The sequence below is a fragment of the Dermochelys coriacea genome, chromosome 9 (genome assembly GCF_009764565.3).
Source record: "Dermochelys coriacea isolate rDerCor1 chromosome 9, rDerCor1.pri.v4, whole genome shotgun sequence".
Classification (NCBI taxonomy): domain Eukaryota; kingdom Metazoa; phylum Chordata; order Testudines; family Dermochelyidae; genus Dermochelys; species Dermochelys coriacea.
This window is the reverse complement of record NC_050076.1, coordinates 92,985,562-92,999,049: the sequence shown is the minus strand read 5'-3', so window position 1 is coordinate 92,999,049 and position 13,488 is coordinate 92,985,562. Positions and strand designations below refer to the sequence as shown.

At 41.3% G+C, this 13,488-nt stretch overlaps 1 long non-coding RNA gene across 3 annotated transcripts in view; it reads left to right on the top strand.

Annotated features, from left to right (window-relative positions):
- LOC119861747 overlaps nt 1–13,488 on the top strand; it is a 91,542-nt gene that overhangs the window by 66,027 nt on the left and 12,027 nt on the right. The gene's annotated exons all lie outside the window — the stretch shown is intronic.

The window sequence follows — 13,488 nt, the reverse complement described above, 5'->3', positions numbered from 1 at the left end:
CCCTCTGTTGTCCAAAAACTTTGCTCAGCATGTGTAAGGGTATATTTTTTTGTTATAACTATTTGTATTACCGTAGCACCCTTATCAGGGCCAGAATCCCATTGTGCTAGATGCTGTACAAACACAGAACAAAAAAAAGACCCCCAAAGGAGCTTATGATTGACGTATAAAACAAGGGACAGATGCATATAGACAAACAGAGTACAAGGAAACAATGGAATATTAGCAGGCTAGGCAACGAGCTCAGCACACCAGTGGCCTAACAGTGTTGTCAAGGCTTTTGTGGGCATCATGGCAAAGGAGGATAATGAGAACTCTGCAGATGTTTGAGGAATACGACCTCCCAGGCATGACGGGAGAAAGCACAAAGCTAGTTTCCCTGCACTGTCCCCAATAATGGCAGTACCATTACAAGGACACACCATCTGCATTCCAAATAGTGATGTAAATATGTTCTTGCTAGTGTTTGTTTGAAAGCACCACAGATTGTGACACTTCTAATCCAGGTCCCAATATTTGGAGGAGAGCACTTGGGGCTTCTTGCACAGAGGCATATGGAATCTTGGGGCTTGTAGTTCCTGAACAAGAATAGCAGGGGAGTTAGAAGTCTGTCAAGGTGTTAGGCTCCCTAAATGCCGCAGGATAGCAAGACACCACACTCCCTCTCTCCGCTCCCTCTGTGCCAGCCCATGGTGTAGACCCAGTATGGCACTCTGATAAGATGTAGCAATCACCTATCCTGTGTGTGATCCCCAACCACACCTAGATATGTGGTAACACATGCGTCCATGAATGCAAAACTGCGAAATGAAACCAGGAAGCCTTCTGTTCTTTAAAAGCTTCAGCTTTATGTATTGGCCTATTTCAGGTATTTTTAGTACTCAGAGGGCTTGGTTCTTCTCTCATTCCAGGGAAAATCAGAAGACACTTGTTTGAAGTCATTGGCTTATAAAAAGGTATAAATGAGATGAGAATCAGGTCAAATATATTCAAGGAAACATGACAACAAAACTGGCTTTATTACTGTCTCTCCCATTTGTAAAATGATGGAACTGATGATACTTTGCTTCATAGAGTGCTTTGGGATCTATGGATGAAAACAGCACAAGTGCTGAGTATGAATAAATACTGTCCCTCCTGCAATAGTTAAATACCTTCTTAAGGAGCTGTCTTTGAGATAAGGCTTTCTTGCCCACTCTTCTCCAGTAGCCGATATGGCATACTAAACATTAGCTGAATCAGTATTGCCTTTCTAAGGCTTGGCTGAACACATACCAGTTACATTTTCAAAAGCTGAGCACAACCAGACCCTTTTGTTGAATACAGCCAATCTGTCCCATTATTAAGCACTCCCACCCAAAAGTGGTACTTCTATTGGAAGTCTTATCAGAGGGAAAGAAGCTGCTCTGACTCCCAGGAAAGGATGGAGACATATTGAAGGAGAAGCTTGTATTTCTGTGTCCTGTACTCCACGTGTTTTGGAGACGGAGTACTCTGTCTCCAGGCAGATAGTTGACCCAGCATCTTTGATAGCGTTTCCGCAGCAAGTACTTTAACTGTACTTTTGATGTGTTGTCAAGTTTGAAACACTTGCCATTGTAATGCAGCAGCATAGCTATTCAGTTGAATGCCTGACAAGGAAAGTATTTATTTAATTTATCCTAGTGTTATCAAAGATCTGAATACAATACAGGCATCAGACTTAAACCTCTCCAGCTGACTGCCTCAAGCAGTAAGTTGTTCTCAATCATCTATAATGAGATATAAGCTCTGCAATCAGAGATTCTCATATAAAACACATTAGCTTTCTAAATATTCTACTTCAATATTTAACACTTGATAGAAATAATGAAAAATACCTTTTTAAATTATCATATTTGTGTATGATCATGCATTAATATTAACAAAAACATATGCTAAGAGAAGATCTGAAAATACTTGCCGGCAAATCCAAAGTTGCAGCATTTATCTCCTTCTGTACTTCAAAATTAACACTGGCTGCTAGCAAATAATAATGTAACACCAATGTATAGAGCATTACTTGCAATCACTAGCAAACACTGTCCTAAGAAAGAATAAAGTTGCTTTGACAGAAAAAATCCTTAGATACTGTTTTTATTATTTCATGTGCTGTTAGCCTTAGATTTATGGGAGGTGTTGTGTAATTAAACTAGGATTTTTAAGCACCAGACAGCACAAAGACCAGCAATAGGTGATCATCCTGATATCTCTGTCTGACAGATAGAACTTGATCGTATGGCTCTGGGCAAATTTTAATTGTGTATTTACTACACATTTCTCCAGCTGGGAAAATAAATTGTAGAGTTATTTATTGCTCTTTTTCCCCCACCAAAACTCTGCCCCAGTCTGTAAGATGTGTCTGAATGTAAAGCAACTAGAAATACACCAGTGATTTGCCCAAACGGGGAGGGGAACTTGCAGGAATGTAGCTTTTTTTTGTCTGTTTGACATTCTGGAAAGTAGATTTGATTATCAACTCTGTGTGCCCCCCTGTTTCCCCCCCCCCAAAGGGGAGGAAGCACACTAGTCTGACACAGAACTGTAGTGATCCAGAAAATTCATAGATTCCAAGGCCAGAAGGGAATATTGTGATCATCTAGTCTGACCTCCTGTATGACACAGGCCATAGAACTTCCCCAAAATAATTCCTAGAGCAGATCTTTTAGGAAAACATCCAATCTTGTTTTAAAAATTGTCAGTGATGGAGAATCCACCATGATCCTTAGTAAACTGTTCCATTGGTTATTTACTCTCACTGTAAAAAATGTATGCCTTATTTCCTGTCTGAATTTGTTTAGCTTCAACATTATACTATCATCTATTCATCATCCAGCATCCATCCTCTATCTATTATACATTTCTGCACTAGGCTGAAGAGCCCATTGTTAAATATTTGATCCCCATGTAGATTCTTACAGACTGTAATATCACCCCTTAACATTTTCTTTGTTAAGGTATACAGATTGACTCAAGGAGCTCAATCACTGCAAGGCATGTTTTCTAATCTGTAATCACTCTTTCCTCTAATTTATCAACATCATTCTTGAATTGTGGGCACCGAAACAGGACACAGTATTCCAACGGAGGTCACACTGGTGCAAAACAGATTCCCTTGTCTATGCAAGCCGGAGATTAGATTAGCTGTCTTGGCCACAGCATCGTGTCAGGAAGTCATGATCAACTGATTATCCACCAACACATGCCCCCACATCTCTTTCAGCATTACTGCTTTCCAGGATAGTCTTCCATTTTGTAAGTATGGCCTACATTCTTTGTTCCTAGATGTATGCATTTTCATTTAGCCGTATTAAAACACATTGTTTGCTTGTACCCAGTTTACCAAGACATCCAAATCATTCTGAATCAGTGATCTGTCCTCTTCATTATTTAACACTCCAACTCTTGTGTCATTTACAAACTTCATCCGTGATTTTTGTTTTCTTCCAGTACATTGATAAAAATATTAAATAGCATAGGGCCAAGAACTGATCCCTGCAGGACCACACTGGAAACACACCTACTCGATAATGATTCATCCCTATTTATACTTATACTTTTGAGACTTAGCCAGTTTTTAGTCCATTTACTTTTTATATCCTTCTATGCTTTTTTACCAAAATGTTGTGCAGTACCAAATCAAACACTTTACATAAGCCTAAGGGTACTACGTCAACACTATTACCTTCATCAACCAAACTTGTAATCACATTAAAAAAATATATCAAGTTAGACAGGATCTATTTTCCATAAACCCATGCTGATTTGCATTAATTCCATTACCCTCCTTTAATTCTTTATTTCATATCAGCCACTCCATTATCTTGCCTGGGACTGATGTCAGGCTCACAGACCTATAATTGCCTAAGCCCATTCCATTGATCCTCTTAAATGATCACAACATTAGCTTTCTTCCAATCTTCTGGAACTTCCCCAGTGCTCCAAAACTTATTGAAAATCAACATTAATGTTCTAGCAAGCTTCTTGGCTTGGCTCTTTTAAAACTCTTGGATACAAGTTATCTGGAGCTGCTGATTTAAAAATGTTTAACTTTTTAGTAGCTTCTTTTTAACATCTTACAGAGATACTAATGGAATGGAATGAGTGTTATCCCCATATGAGGAGACTGCATCACCTGTTTTCTGCCCCTCCCCCAATTACAGAACAGAAATATTTATTGAATACTTCTGCCTTTGTCGTAGTCCTGCACTATCAGATTTCTCTTTGTTTCTAGTATATTTAGAAAACTGCTTCTTATTGTCCTTAACTCTGCTGGCCATAGATTTCTCCATGTGTCCCTTGGCTTCCATTATCAACTTTCTACAATTCCAAATTTCTGATTTATATTCATTACTATCAACTTCCCCTTTCTTCCATTTGTTATTATGTATCAGCTGCCTTCACTTCCCCTCCAAACCAGGTCATTTTTTCAACCAGTATGGCCTTCTTCCAGGATTGTTGCTTTTTGGGGACCTAGTAAGGTGTTCTTAAATAATTTCCAATGATAATTTTTTCCGATTTAAATTCTTCCTCACAGCTGATTTGGCTGATAACTGTTTTCAACTTTGAAATTGGCCCTGTTAAAGATCCAAGTATATATATTACTGGTCTGGACTTTATTCTGCTTGTACATTTATAAATATGATCAGTTGTACCTAAGCCAGCATTAAATTTTTGGTTCTGTGGTCCATTTCAAAGTCTAATAAAGAATTCCCCCATCCTCAATGTAACAGTTCTTGAGACAGGAAATTGTCATCTATGTTTAGAAATTTTAAGGATGTTTTAGTACTGGCAGTATGAGACCTCCAGCTAAAAGTCTCCCATGATTACACAGCTTTTTTCCTACACATTGTAGATAGGCACATAAGGTGCGATTTGGTGGGCTGTAGCAAACACCAACTAGTACCCCCATCTTGTGCTTTATCTGTTCAGACACTGATCTATAAGCATTCAAGATCACTTTCTTCTGTGTTATCGGTGACTCAGAAACAGGTAATGCCATGTCTGACAGAGTGCCACTCCTCCACCCCTTCTGCCCACTCAGTCCTTCCTAGATAGGTTATACCATTGGTTTTACAATGCCAACCATATGAAACATCTCACCAGGTTTCAGTAATGCCAACTAAATTGAATTTATGCTCATAAATGAGTGATTCCAGTTCCTTGTTACCCAGGCGCAAATCCTTGCAGTGGTGTATAGGTAATTCACAAACTTCTTCTCCTCATGTCCTTTGGTTCCTTAATTAATTCTGTTCTCAACATCTCAATTTGGGGTTCTTATATTTTTCCCTCTTTTTACTCTTCCATTTTGCTATTCATTTAACCCTCTCCTGATGACTTTAGCCAGCCTGTCCCCGAGGAGATTGGTCCCCCCTTCTACGGAGGTGCAGGCCATCCAAACTATACAGCCACTTCTCCCCCTTGGAGATGCACCAGTGTTCCACAAAACCAAACCCCCTGCCCTACACCACGCTAGCCAGCCATTCACTTCCAGAATCTTCTGCCTTCTGTCTCTCTGCTCATGGGACAGGGAAGATCACTTGGACATGCTTCTTGAGTTCCCTGAAGTGATCTACCATCTGCAAGATATCCTTCAATGCATTAGTGCATAATCCTTCATTAGTGCCATCCTGCAAGATATCCTTCAATGCATTAGTGCATAATCCTTCATTAGTGCAGATAGGAGCCATCACCAATGGATCCTTGCCTGTTGATTTCAGAAACCTGTTCAATCTGCGTGACCTCTTGTGTCTTGGCTTCAGGAAGGGGGCACACTGTCCTGTTGTCCACCTGTCCCTCACAGAATGTTCTCTTGATTCTTCTGAGTAGTGACTCTCTAACAAGGATAGTCTGACTTTGTTCATTTAGACCTTGTGCAATCTCAGTTTGAAAAAACCTACCAAGTAGTGACCTACCTGGTCAGCATTTGGATGGGTGACCAAATACTCTGAGAATGCTATAAGACGTAGGGCTGCCTGATGACCACCAAGGACTCAGGTGGCACTCTTCCCTCTGTACCCATACTGAATCAGTGCTCCAGTGGCGTTAGAGCATGCTGATGCTGGAGGTGACCTTTCTTGGATGAGCTAGAAGGCTGAGATCCTAACCACCCACGATCATTGAGATATCAAAGAGCTTTTCTCAAGGATTAGACTGTTCACACAGTTGTCATGGACATATTCCAGTTGAGCAATTGTTTGTGTCCGAGTTACCAATAAAATCCAGAGAAGGGAGTGAGTTTGGATACTAAGGGTTTGATCCAAAGCCCACTTCAATAGGTTTTGGTTCAAGCCCTAACTCAGTGTCTGCATCTTCTTAATAGCCTTCTGTTCCTGCAGTAATTTTTTTCTTAACATGGCAGAATAAAGGGAGATGTATGGGTTAACTTCTGGATTCAATTTGTCTTATATTTTTGTTATTACTAATTTTAAAATCCTGGGAGAGAAGGGAGCGAGATGGCTTGGATTTGTGTCAATTACAATGGAACCCTTCAAAAAACAGAAGTGGTTTCAAACCATTTTCATTACATAAAATGTCATTCATGCAGATAGATCAGAAGATTCTCCGATATTTATGTGGCATCCTTATGTCCATTTCATAGTAGCCTCTAAGCCTTCTATTCCATGGCTGCACACAAATAAAACCCAGGCCAGATCTTTTACAATTCCATGGGGTTAATTCTGCACCAGAAAATCATCATATTAATGGGTAATTCTATCCTCAAGTGTTCCTTCTAATAATAATTTAGTAACCAACATGTGCCTTCAGTTAGTGGTCATTTAAGATGCATGGTAAGACACTAATAACAAAAAGATCCCAAAGTTTTACTCTGAGGAAAAGCACAACTACTATCCTCTAGCAAATTCACACAAGTGTAGCAAATATTCAAATAATAATTAATCTCCTGTTCCAAATCAAAGTACATATCATACCTTACATATTCAAGACTGTAAATACAAGTAAAGCAGAGTTGAAGTATTACTTATATCGAGGCAGGAGATGTATGCAATTAGATACTGTAAAATACAAAGAGATCATCACGTCTTAAGTGATGTAAGGCTCTAGTTTTAAGAACGGATTTTGTTAAATGAGTACAACAGTGCTTTTATATGTTGGAAGATTGTGATTGTGTGTGGCTTCATTTTCGGAGTACAGCATAGCATATTTTGATATTTAAATACCAACAAAATACAGATTTATTCATTTACTTATAGCATTTTGCTTTTCAGTTTTCAGAAGAATGTGCCTAACATAATCAGATATAAAAAATTTTGTAGCATACTTCCTGCAATTGATAGCAGCCAAAGACAATCCCAAGTTTAGAATTCAGCCACCAGACCGGAGAGCAAAACCCAGACACACTCATCAATCAGTTGCTCTGCCAAATCCTTTGGATAAGACTCTGCTCACACCAAATCCATCTCAGGCAAAAGCCTCAATAAACAGATGCTCCTTGCACTGAGCCCTGAAAAATTAGACTCTGGTGACCTAAAGAGAAAAGTGCATTGCAAATTCAAGGGCCCTCCATCCACTTGGAAACAAATTCAGTAGCAAGCTAATGCAGCATGCAAACCACAGGTGTAATACATTGAACGTCACTTGCACCATTCTGCAAGCACGCTGAATGGGACAATTCAGGTTCTTAAAGCTAATCCTGTGCTTAAATACCTTCTAGAAGAAGAGTACAAATGGTTTGGATGAGAAACTTTCAGACTCTGGGTCATTCCAAAAAAATGTTCACTTTGTCTTACTATTTTTGCAGCGTGCAGCGATTGTTTCAGCTTCCAGATTGGATGGACAAAACACTTAAACAGGAGAATAACAAATAATCACAAGTAAATGAGCTCATGAAACTTTTTCAGGATTCACAAACGTTTTTTGGAATTCCCACTAATCACTGAATGCTTCTGAATAATGAATAACAGCACCTCCCTGAATAGCAGAGAATTGATGTCAAGCTGTTAGGTTTGCAAATCAGTTTTCTATTGTTTGACCAGTTCTAATGCTAACCCTAGTGTCTTGGCCATGTGCCAGTCAGAAGAGTTACATTCTTCCTATTTAACTTCCCCAGTGGTGCCAATGTTCCAGTGAGGGTGAAGTGATTTTTTTTTTGTATGTCTAGATTTTTAAGCACTTTGGGATGAACGACACTATATTAGAGTAAGATGATCCTGTTGTTGTTAGTGGAGTGTTACTTCTGAGAATAATTTGAGGCACTACGGTAAATGGCTTTTAAAATATTAAGGGGTCTATTTTCCCTTTGGTACAAGTGCTCTGAAAAGAAGCTTAGGATGCCTCTAATATATATGGATACTTTTCCTACCACTCCAGAAACTCTGGAGTGCTGTGTGAGAAGGTAATGTCAAAGATTGTTGAAAATATTTTCAGAGAATTCCCATCATCCAAGATACCCCAGGCCCTCTTGAAAACAAATGTTAATCTTTATCGTATATTAAGGTAAAGAAGAAAAGCTAAAGGGGAAACTCTCAGTTGCAAACTAATGCTTAATGCATTTTTTTGTTCTGGAATTGTTGAACAGAGAATTTCTCTATATTCCATCAGGTATGTGCAGATTTCCTCCTTACTTCAGTAGTGGTTTTGCCATTGTGGGCATAGGTGGACTGGGCCAGAGACCAGATCAATGGGAATTGAGGGCCCCCTGTGGCTAGAGACTTATTCTGAGCAGAAACAAGCAAGGGAATAAGGGAGGCTGAAATTTCTTATTCCCCTGTGTGACTGGCTAAGGGTCTGACAATCTAGCCCTATCAAGGGCGCTGGAACTTTTGTAGAAGTGGGGGGAGGACACTGGCGCTGGGATGGGGGGCCATGTCCTCACTTTTTAACACTGTTTGGGGGGTAGGGGACGGTTTGCTCCCCAAAACTGCAAGCCTCAGGCAGGCGCAGAGCAGCTTGGGCAGGGACTGCACTGTGCAGCAGTGTTGCACCCCCCAAACTATGCCCATGTTAAAAAGTGGGGGATCATGGCTCCCTGTGACCCCCGGGTTCTGGCACTGTTGAGCCCTATGTATTTATGGGAGTGGACCCTCAGTGTCCATGCATGGTGTAATTTGTATTGCTGACAAACAGCAAAATTGTTAGCAATCCCCTCATTATTCATGTAATGTTGAGCTAGTTTAAATGAATTGTCTGTCTGATCAGAGAGTAATATAGGGAAAAGGCAGATGATGGTAAGTATGGGAAACAAGCTAAAGCACTCTCCAGAAGGCACTTAGCACCTCCCAGGATCAGGTCTATAAAGAGAATGAAAGGAGATCTGAGCAGCTGCAACTCCCACTGAAATGAATTAAAAACTTCATGAGTCATTTAAAAAAAATTCATAATGCAGGCCACAGTGACTGTTTCCTCATCAGTCTCTTGATAACACCTGTAGAACTGTCTTGGGATAGGCCCTGCCCACACTGCTATCCAGCGATGCTAACAACAAGGCAGACTGAGCACAGTTTCAGACCCATGTGGAGAAGGACTCTCCTACCGTGCTATTAACAACCACAGGGATGTGACCAGGCTGGGCTTAAGGTCAGAACAAGCCATGAACAGGAATGAATGGTGACAGTGCGGCTGCTCCCTGTGTCTCTACAGATGCTCTAGGATGAAAAGGAAAAGAAGAATGGACACCTAAGGTTATAAGCAAAATATCCCATTCTGCATGTCTGGGTACCAGGGCTAGGACCCTGCTAATATTCACCCAATTTACTCATGGATGGAGAGCACAGACTCACTTACCCCTATAATCTGCTTTGTGGAGGTGCCGGAAGACCACCGTTCCTGTGACCTTTCCCCTGCTTCTTGTGATCTCTGCCAGTGTAAAGTTGGACCGGAGCACATTTAAAATGAAGCTGTTCCAGGTTGTGCAGAAAAGAGTAGGTTCTTCATTCTGAAACAGAGAGAGTGTAAAGATTTTTCTGAGGTGGATGGAAAATGAATTTAGTACGCAAGGCTTTTGAAAGGATTTCGCTAATCTAATATTCTGTTCAATAATCTTGTCTCTTTCACCCTGTGTCAGGGTTCCTTCCCCACTCTGAACTCTAGGGTACAGATGAGGGGACCTGCATGAAAGACCCCCTAAGCTTTTTCTTACCAGCTTAGGTTAAAAACTTCCCCAAGGTACAAACTTTGCCTTGTCCTTGAACAGTATGCTGCCACCACCAAGCGTTTTAAACAAAGAACAGGGAAAGAGACCACTTGCAGACGTCTTCCCCCCCAAAATATCCCTCCAAGCCCTACACCCCCTTTCCTGGGGAAGGCTTGATAATAATCCTCACCAATTTGTACAGGTGAACACTGACCCAAACCCTTGGATCTTAAGAACAATGACAAATCAATCAGGTTCTTAAAAGAAGAATTTTAATTAAAGAAAAGGTAAAAGAATCACCTCTGTAAAATCAGGATGGAAAATACTTTACAAGGTATTCAAATTCAAAACACAGAGGATCCTCCTCTGGGCAAAACCTTAAAGTTACAGAAAACAGGAATAAACCTCCCTCTTAACACAGGGAAAATTCATATAAAACAATAGATAAACTAATCCGCCTTGCCTGATTTACCTATACTGGTTGCAATATTGGAGACTTGGATTAGGATGGGTTGGAGAAGATGGATTTCTGTCTGGCATCTCTCAGTCCCAAGAGAGAACCAACACGTAAACAAAGAGCACAAACAAAAGCCTTCCCCCCCACCCCCCCCCCAAGATTTGAAAGTATCTTGTTCCCTTATTGGTCCTTTGGGTCAGGTGCCAGCCAGGTTGGCTGAGCTTCTTAACCCTTTACAGGTAACAGGATGTTGCCTCTGGCCAGGAGGGATTTTATAGCACTGTGTACAGAAAGGTGATTACCCTTCCCTTTATATTTATGACACCCTGATTTAAGGTTAATCTGCATAGCCATCCAGCTTAGAGCCACCATCCCCTGGAAATACCTCTATATTAAAGAAAGGCCAGGTGCCAAGCTAACACACAGTGACACATTAATCTTGTGCGCAGGCTTATTAATTAGCTGTGAATTCAAATCTCTCAGTATCTGCCCCACTTCTGTGAAATTGAGTTCCATACATTCCTCCCGAACCCACGTTAGGCACCCATCATGTGCATTGTCCATTTTTTCAAAATATAAAACTTATTTAACATATTTGCATAAATAAACATCTGGATTCTGGTTTTCTTCTCTCCTGATATTTACAAGTTCCACTGTTCATTTCCCTCTTAGTTCCTATTCATGTTCATGACTACATTTCTTAATCTTAAGCCTGGCTGAGTGTGAAAAGTCTTTGGCTGGTTAAACTTTCATTATAAATGTGACTTAGAAACTCTCCCTTGACTCTCAGCTCTTTCTCTGCAATAGACAGTAGACAGCAAACACCAAAGAACAGCTGTTTAGGAGTTTCCGCCTTGTAATATTTTAAGCCATTCTAACTTTTTTCTGCATTCGCTCTCTCTCTCTTCATTGGACTGATCCAGACACTCCTGGACTATGGGGAATTTCAGATCTGGGTCCCACATGGACCCAACTAGTGAGAAGGTAGAATTCTGTACATGCTGAAGCCCTGGGGCTCTGAGAGGCACAGAGCAGGAGACAGTGTGTGTGTTGCAGCAGTCAAGGTGAGAAGTGACCACAGCATAGACTTTGTTAGAGGGAGTTGAGGCAGGGGAGTACACAGGCAAAGTTACAGAGAGGCAGATTTACAGGTATAGATTCTCCTTCTTTCATATGCATCACAAGTCAATATCTAGATTGTTTAGCCATCTAACTGCTGCATCATCAAGGGCAGCAAGGTGTTCCAGTCCACCCTCCAGTCATCTAATCATGCACTCCTCCACCACATCTGACTGTCCGCATCACAGCCCCACAGTCATGCTGTGAAGATGGAACTAAGCCACATTTCTGCATTGTGGCAGCCACTCTAGCCATTCCAGTCACAGCCTGCCAAGCCTTGTATTGCATCTGTGACCCAGGCTGCAACATGGTGGGTGTAATTTGAGCTTCTGAAGTTCATCATCCACATGCCTGGCTCTCTATCCCAGAGATGCTGCCACTCTGTGAGGACATAGCTGTCGGCCCTGGTACACCATTGCAGGCCTAAGGTGATGTGCAAGAAGAAAAATTCAGTTCCGAGTATGAAGATCCCAAGGAAGATCCCAGTATGAGGGACCTTGGAGGCAAATGGAATCCTTTCAAAGAGGCTTTCAGTTAGTGTCTTAACTGGCAGGTGAGCTTCAGTGGTAAGTGAGAGGAAGAAAACTGCCATGTGGCCTAAAAAACAACTGCCCGTTTTTAAAAAACAAACAAACAAACAAACAAAAACTGGAATGAAATAGATGCTCAGTAACTCTCTGATACCCATAAGCCAGACTCCCAGTATCTCTACCCATGGCTGTACAGGGCAATTAGCAATAGACACACCCCTATGGCTCTATGTAGCCAGGGACTGATGGCCCTGAGAATTGGGTGTTATTGGAGCTTCACAAGTGGGGAGCTGATTAGCACAAGCTCTATCGCCTCTGGGGCAGCTCCACAACTTGTTGATGTGAGAATGCATTATTTTTAGAGATCCAGCCCACAGATGCAATTGTAGAAATTGGTCCCTCAAGCTCTGAGTGGGTTGTCACTGTCAATGCAGTTCCAAAGTGAAAACAGCCATGCTAAAAAAAGCAAAACTCTGTCATACAATACAGGGAGAAATATAACCGGGGCGGGTGGGAGAGGGTTCCCTTTCGAGTTTTATTTATAAGAACAACACGAGATGCAGCAGTATGTGTAAACATCCTTATGCATAATATGGATTCTGTAACGCCCTTTCTCTTTGGTCACATGGACTGAGCCTGTAAGGTGTGGATGGCCCTTAATTCCAGTTGAGGATGAGAGACTGGAACAGAAATTGTGGGTGTTGAAGGTGCTCAGCAGCATGCAGGTTTGGAGCCACAGGGCTTGGACACAGGATCTCCAAGCCAACATGCCTGCCACCTTGGATTATTTGCCTGCTGTTACCTCCCTGCTTTTTGATCATTAACCTATTGATCTCCTTCCCTGTTTATTGAGAGCCTTCCCTGGGAATATATTGTATATATTATTATCCTTTTGAGTAACATAGTTCTGTCCGGGTTCCTACTTTTGACTTGTAGGATACCTGCAGTGGTTGCCACTCAAAAAGTCTGTTTTAGCAGTTGCTACACTATAACATGCAAGATGTTTGTTGCTCTTTCTCTCTGAGATCTTCTCTGTTGAAACCATTCCCGTCTTTGTGGTAGTGAGGTAACTGTCGATAACTGTTGACTTTTCAATAGTGCGCACAGCATCCATGTTTCGTATTTCTGAGATGTTCAGAAAAACATGTCTGTGTCTGTCAACGTCCTGCAGGGAATATCTCTCTCTCTCCTCCCCCCCTTTCAGTCCAGATTGTATCCCAGCCCTTTGAGTGTGCAAGGGAGAGTACCCCAGGAGCCTCCATTCTTTGCAG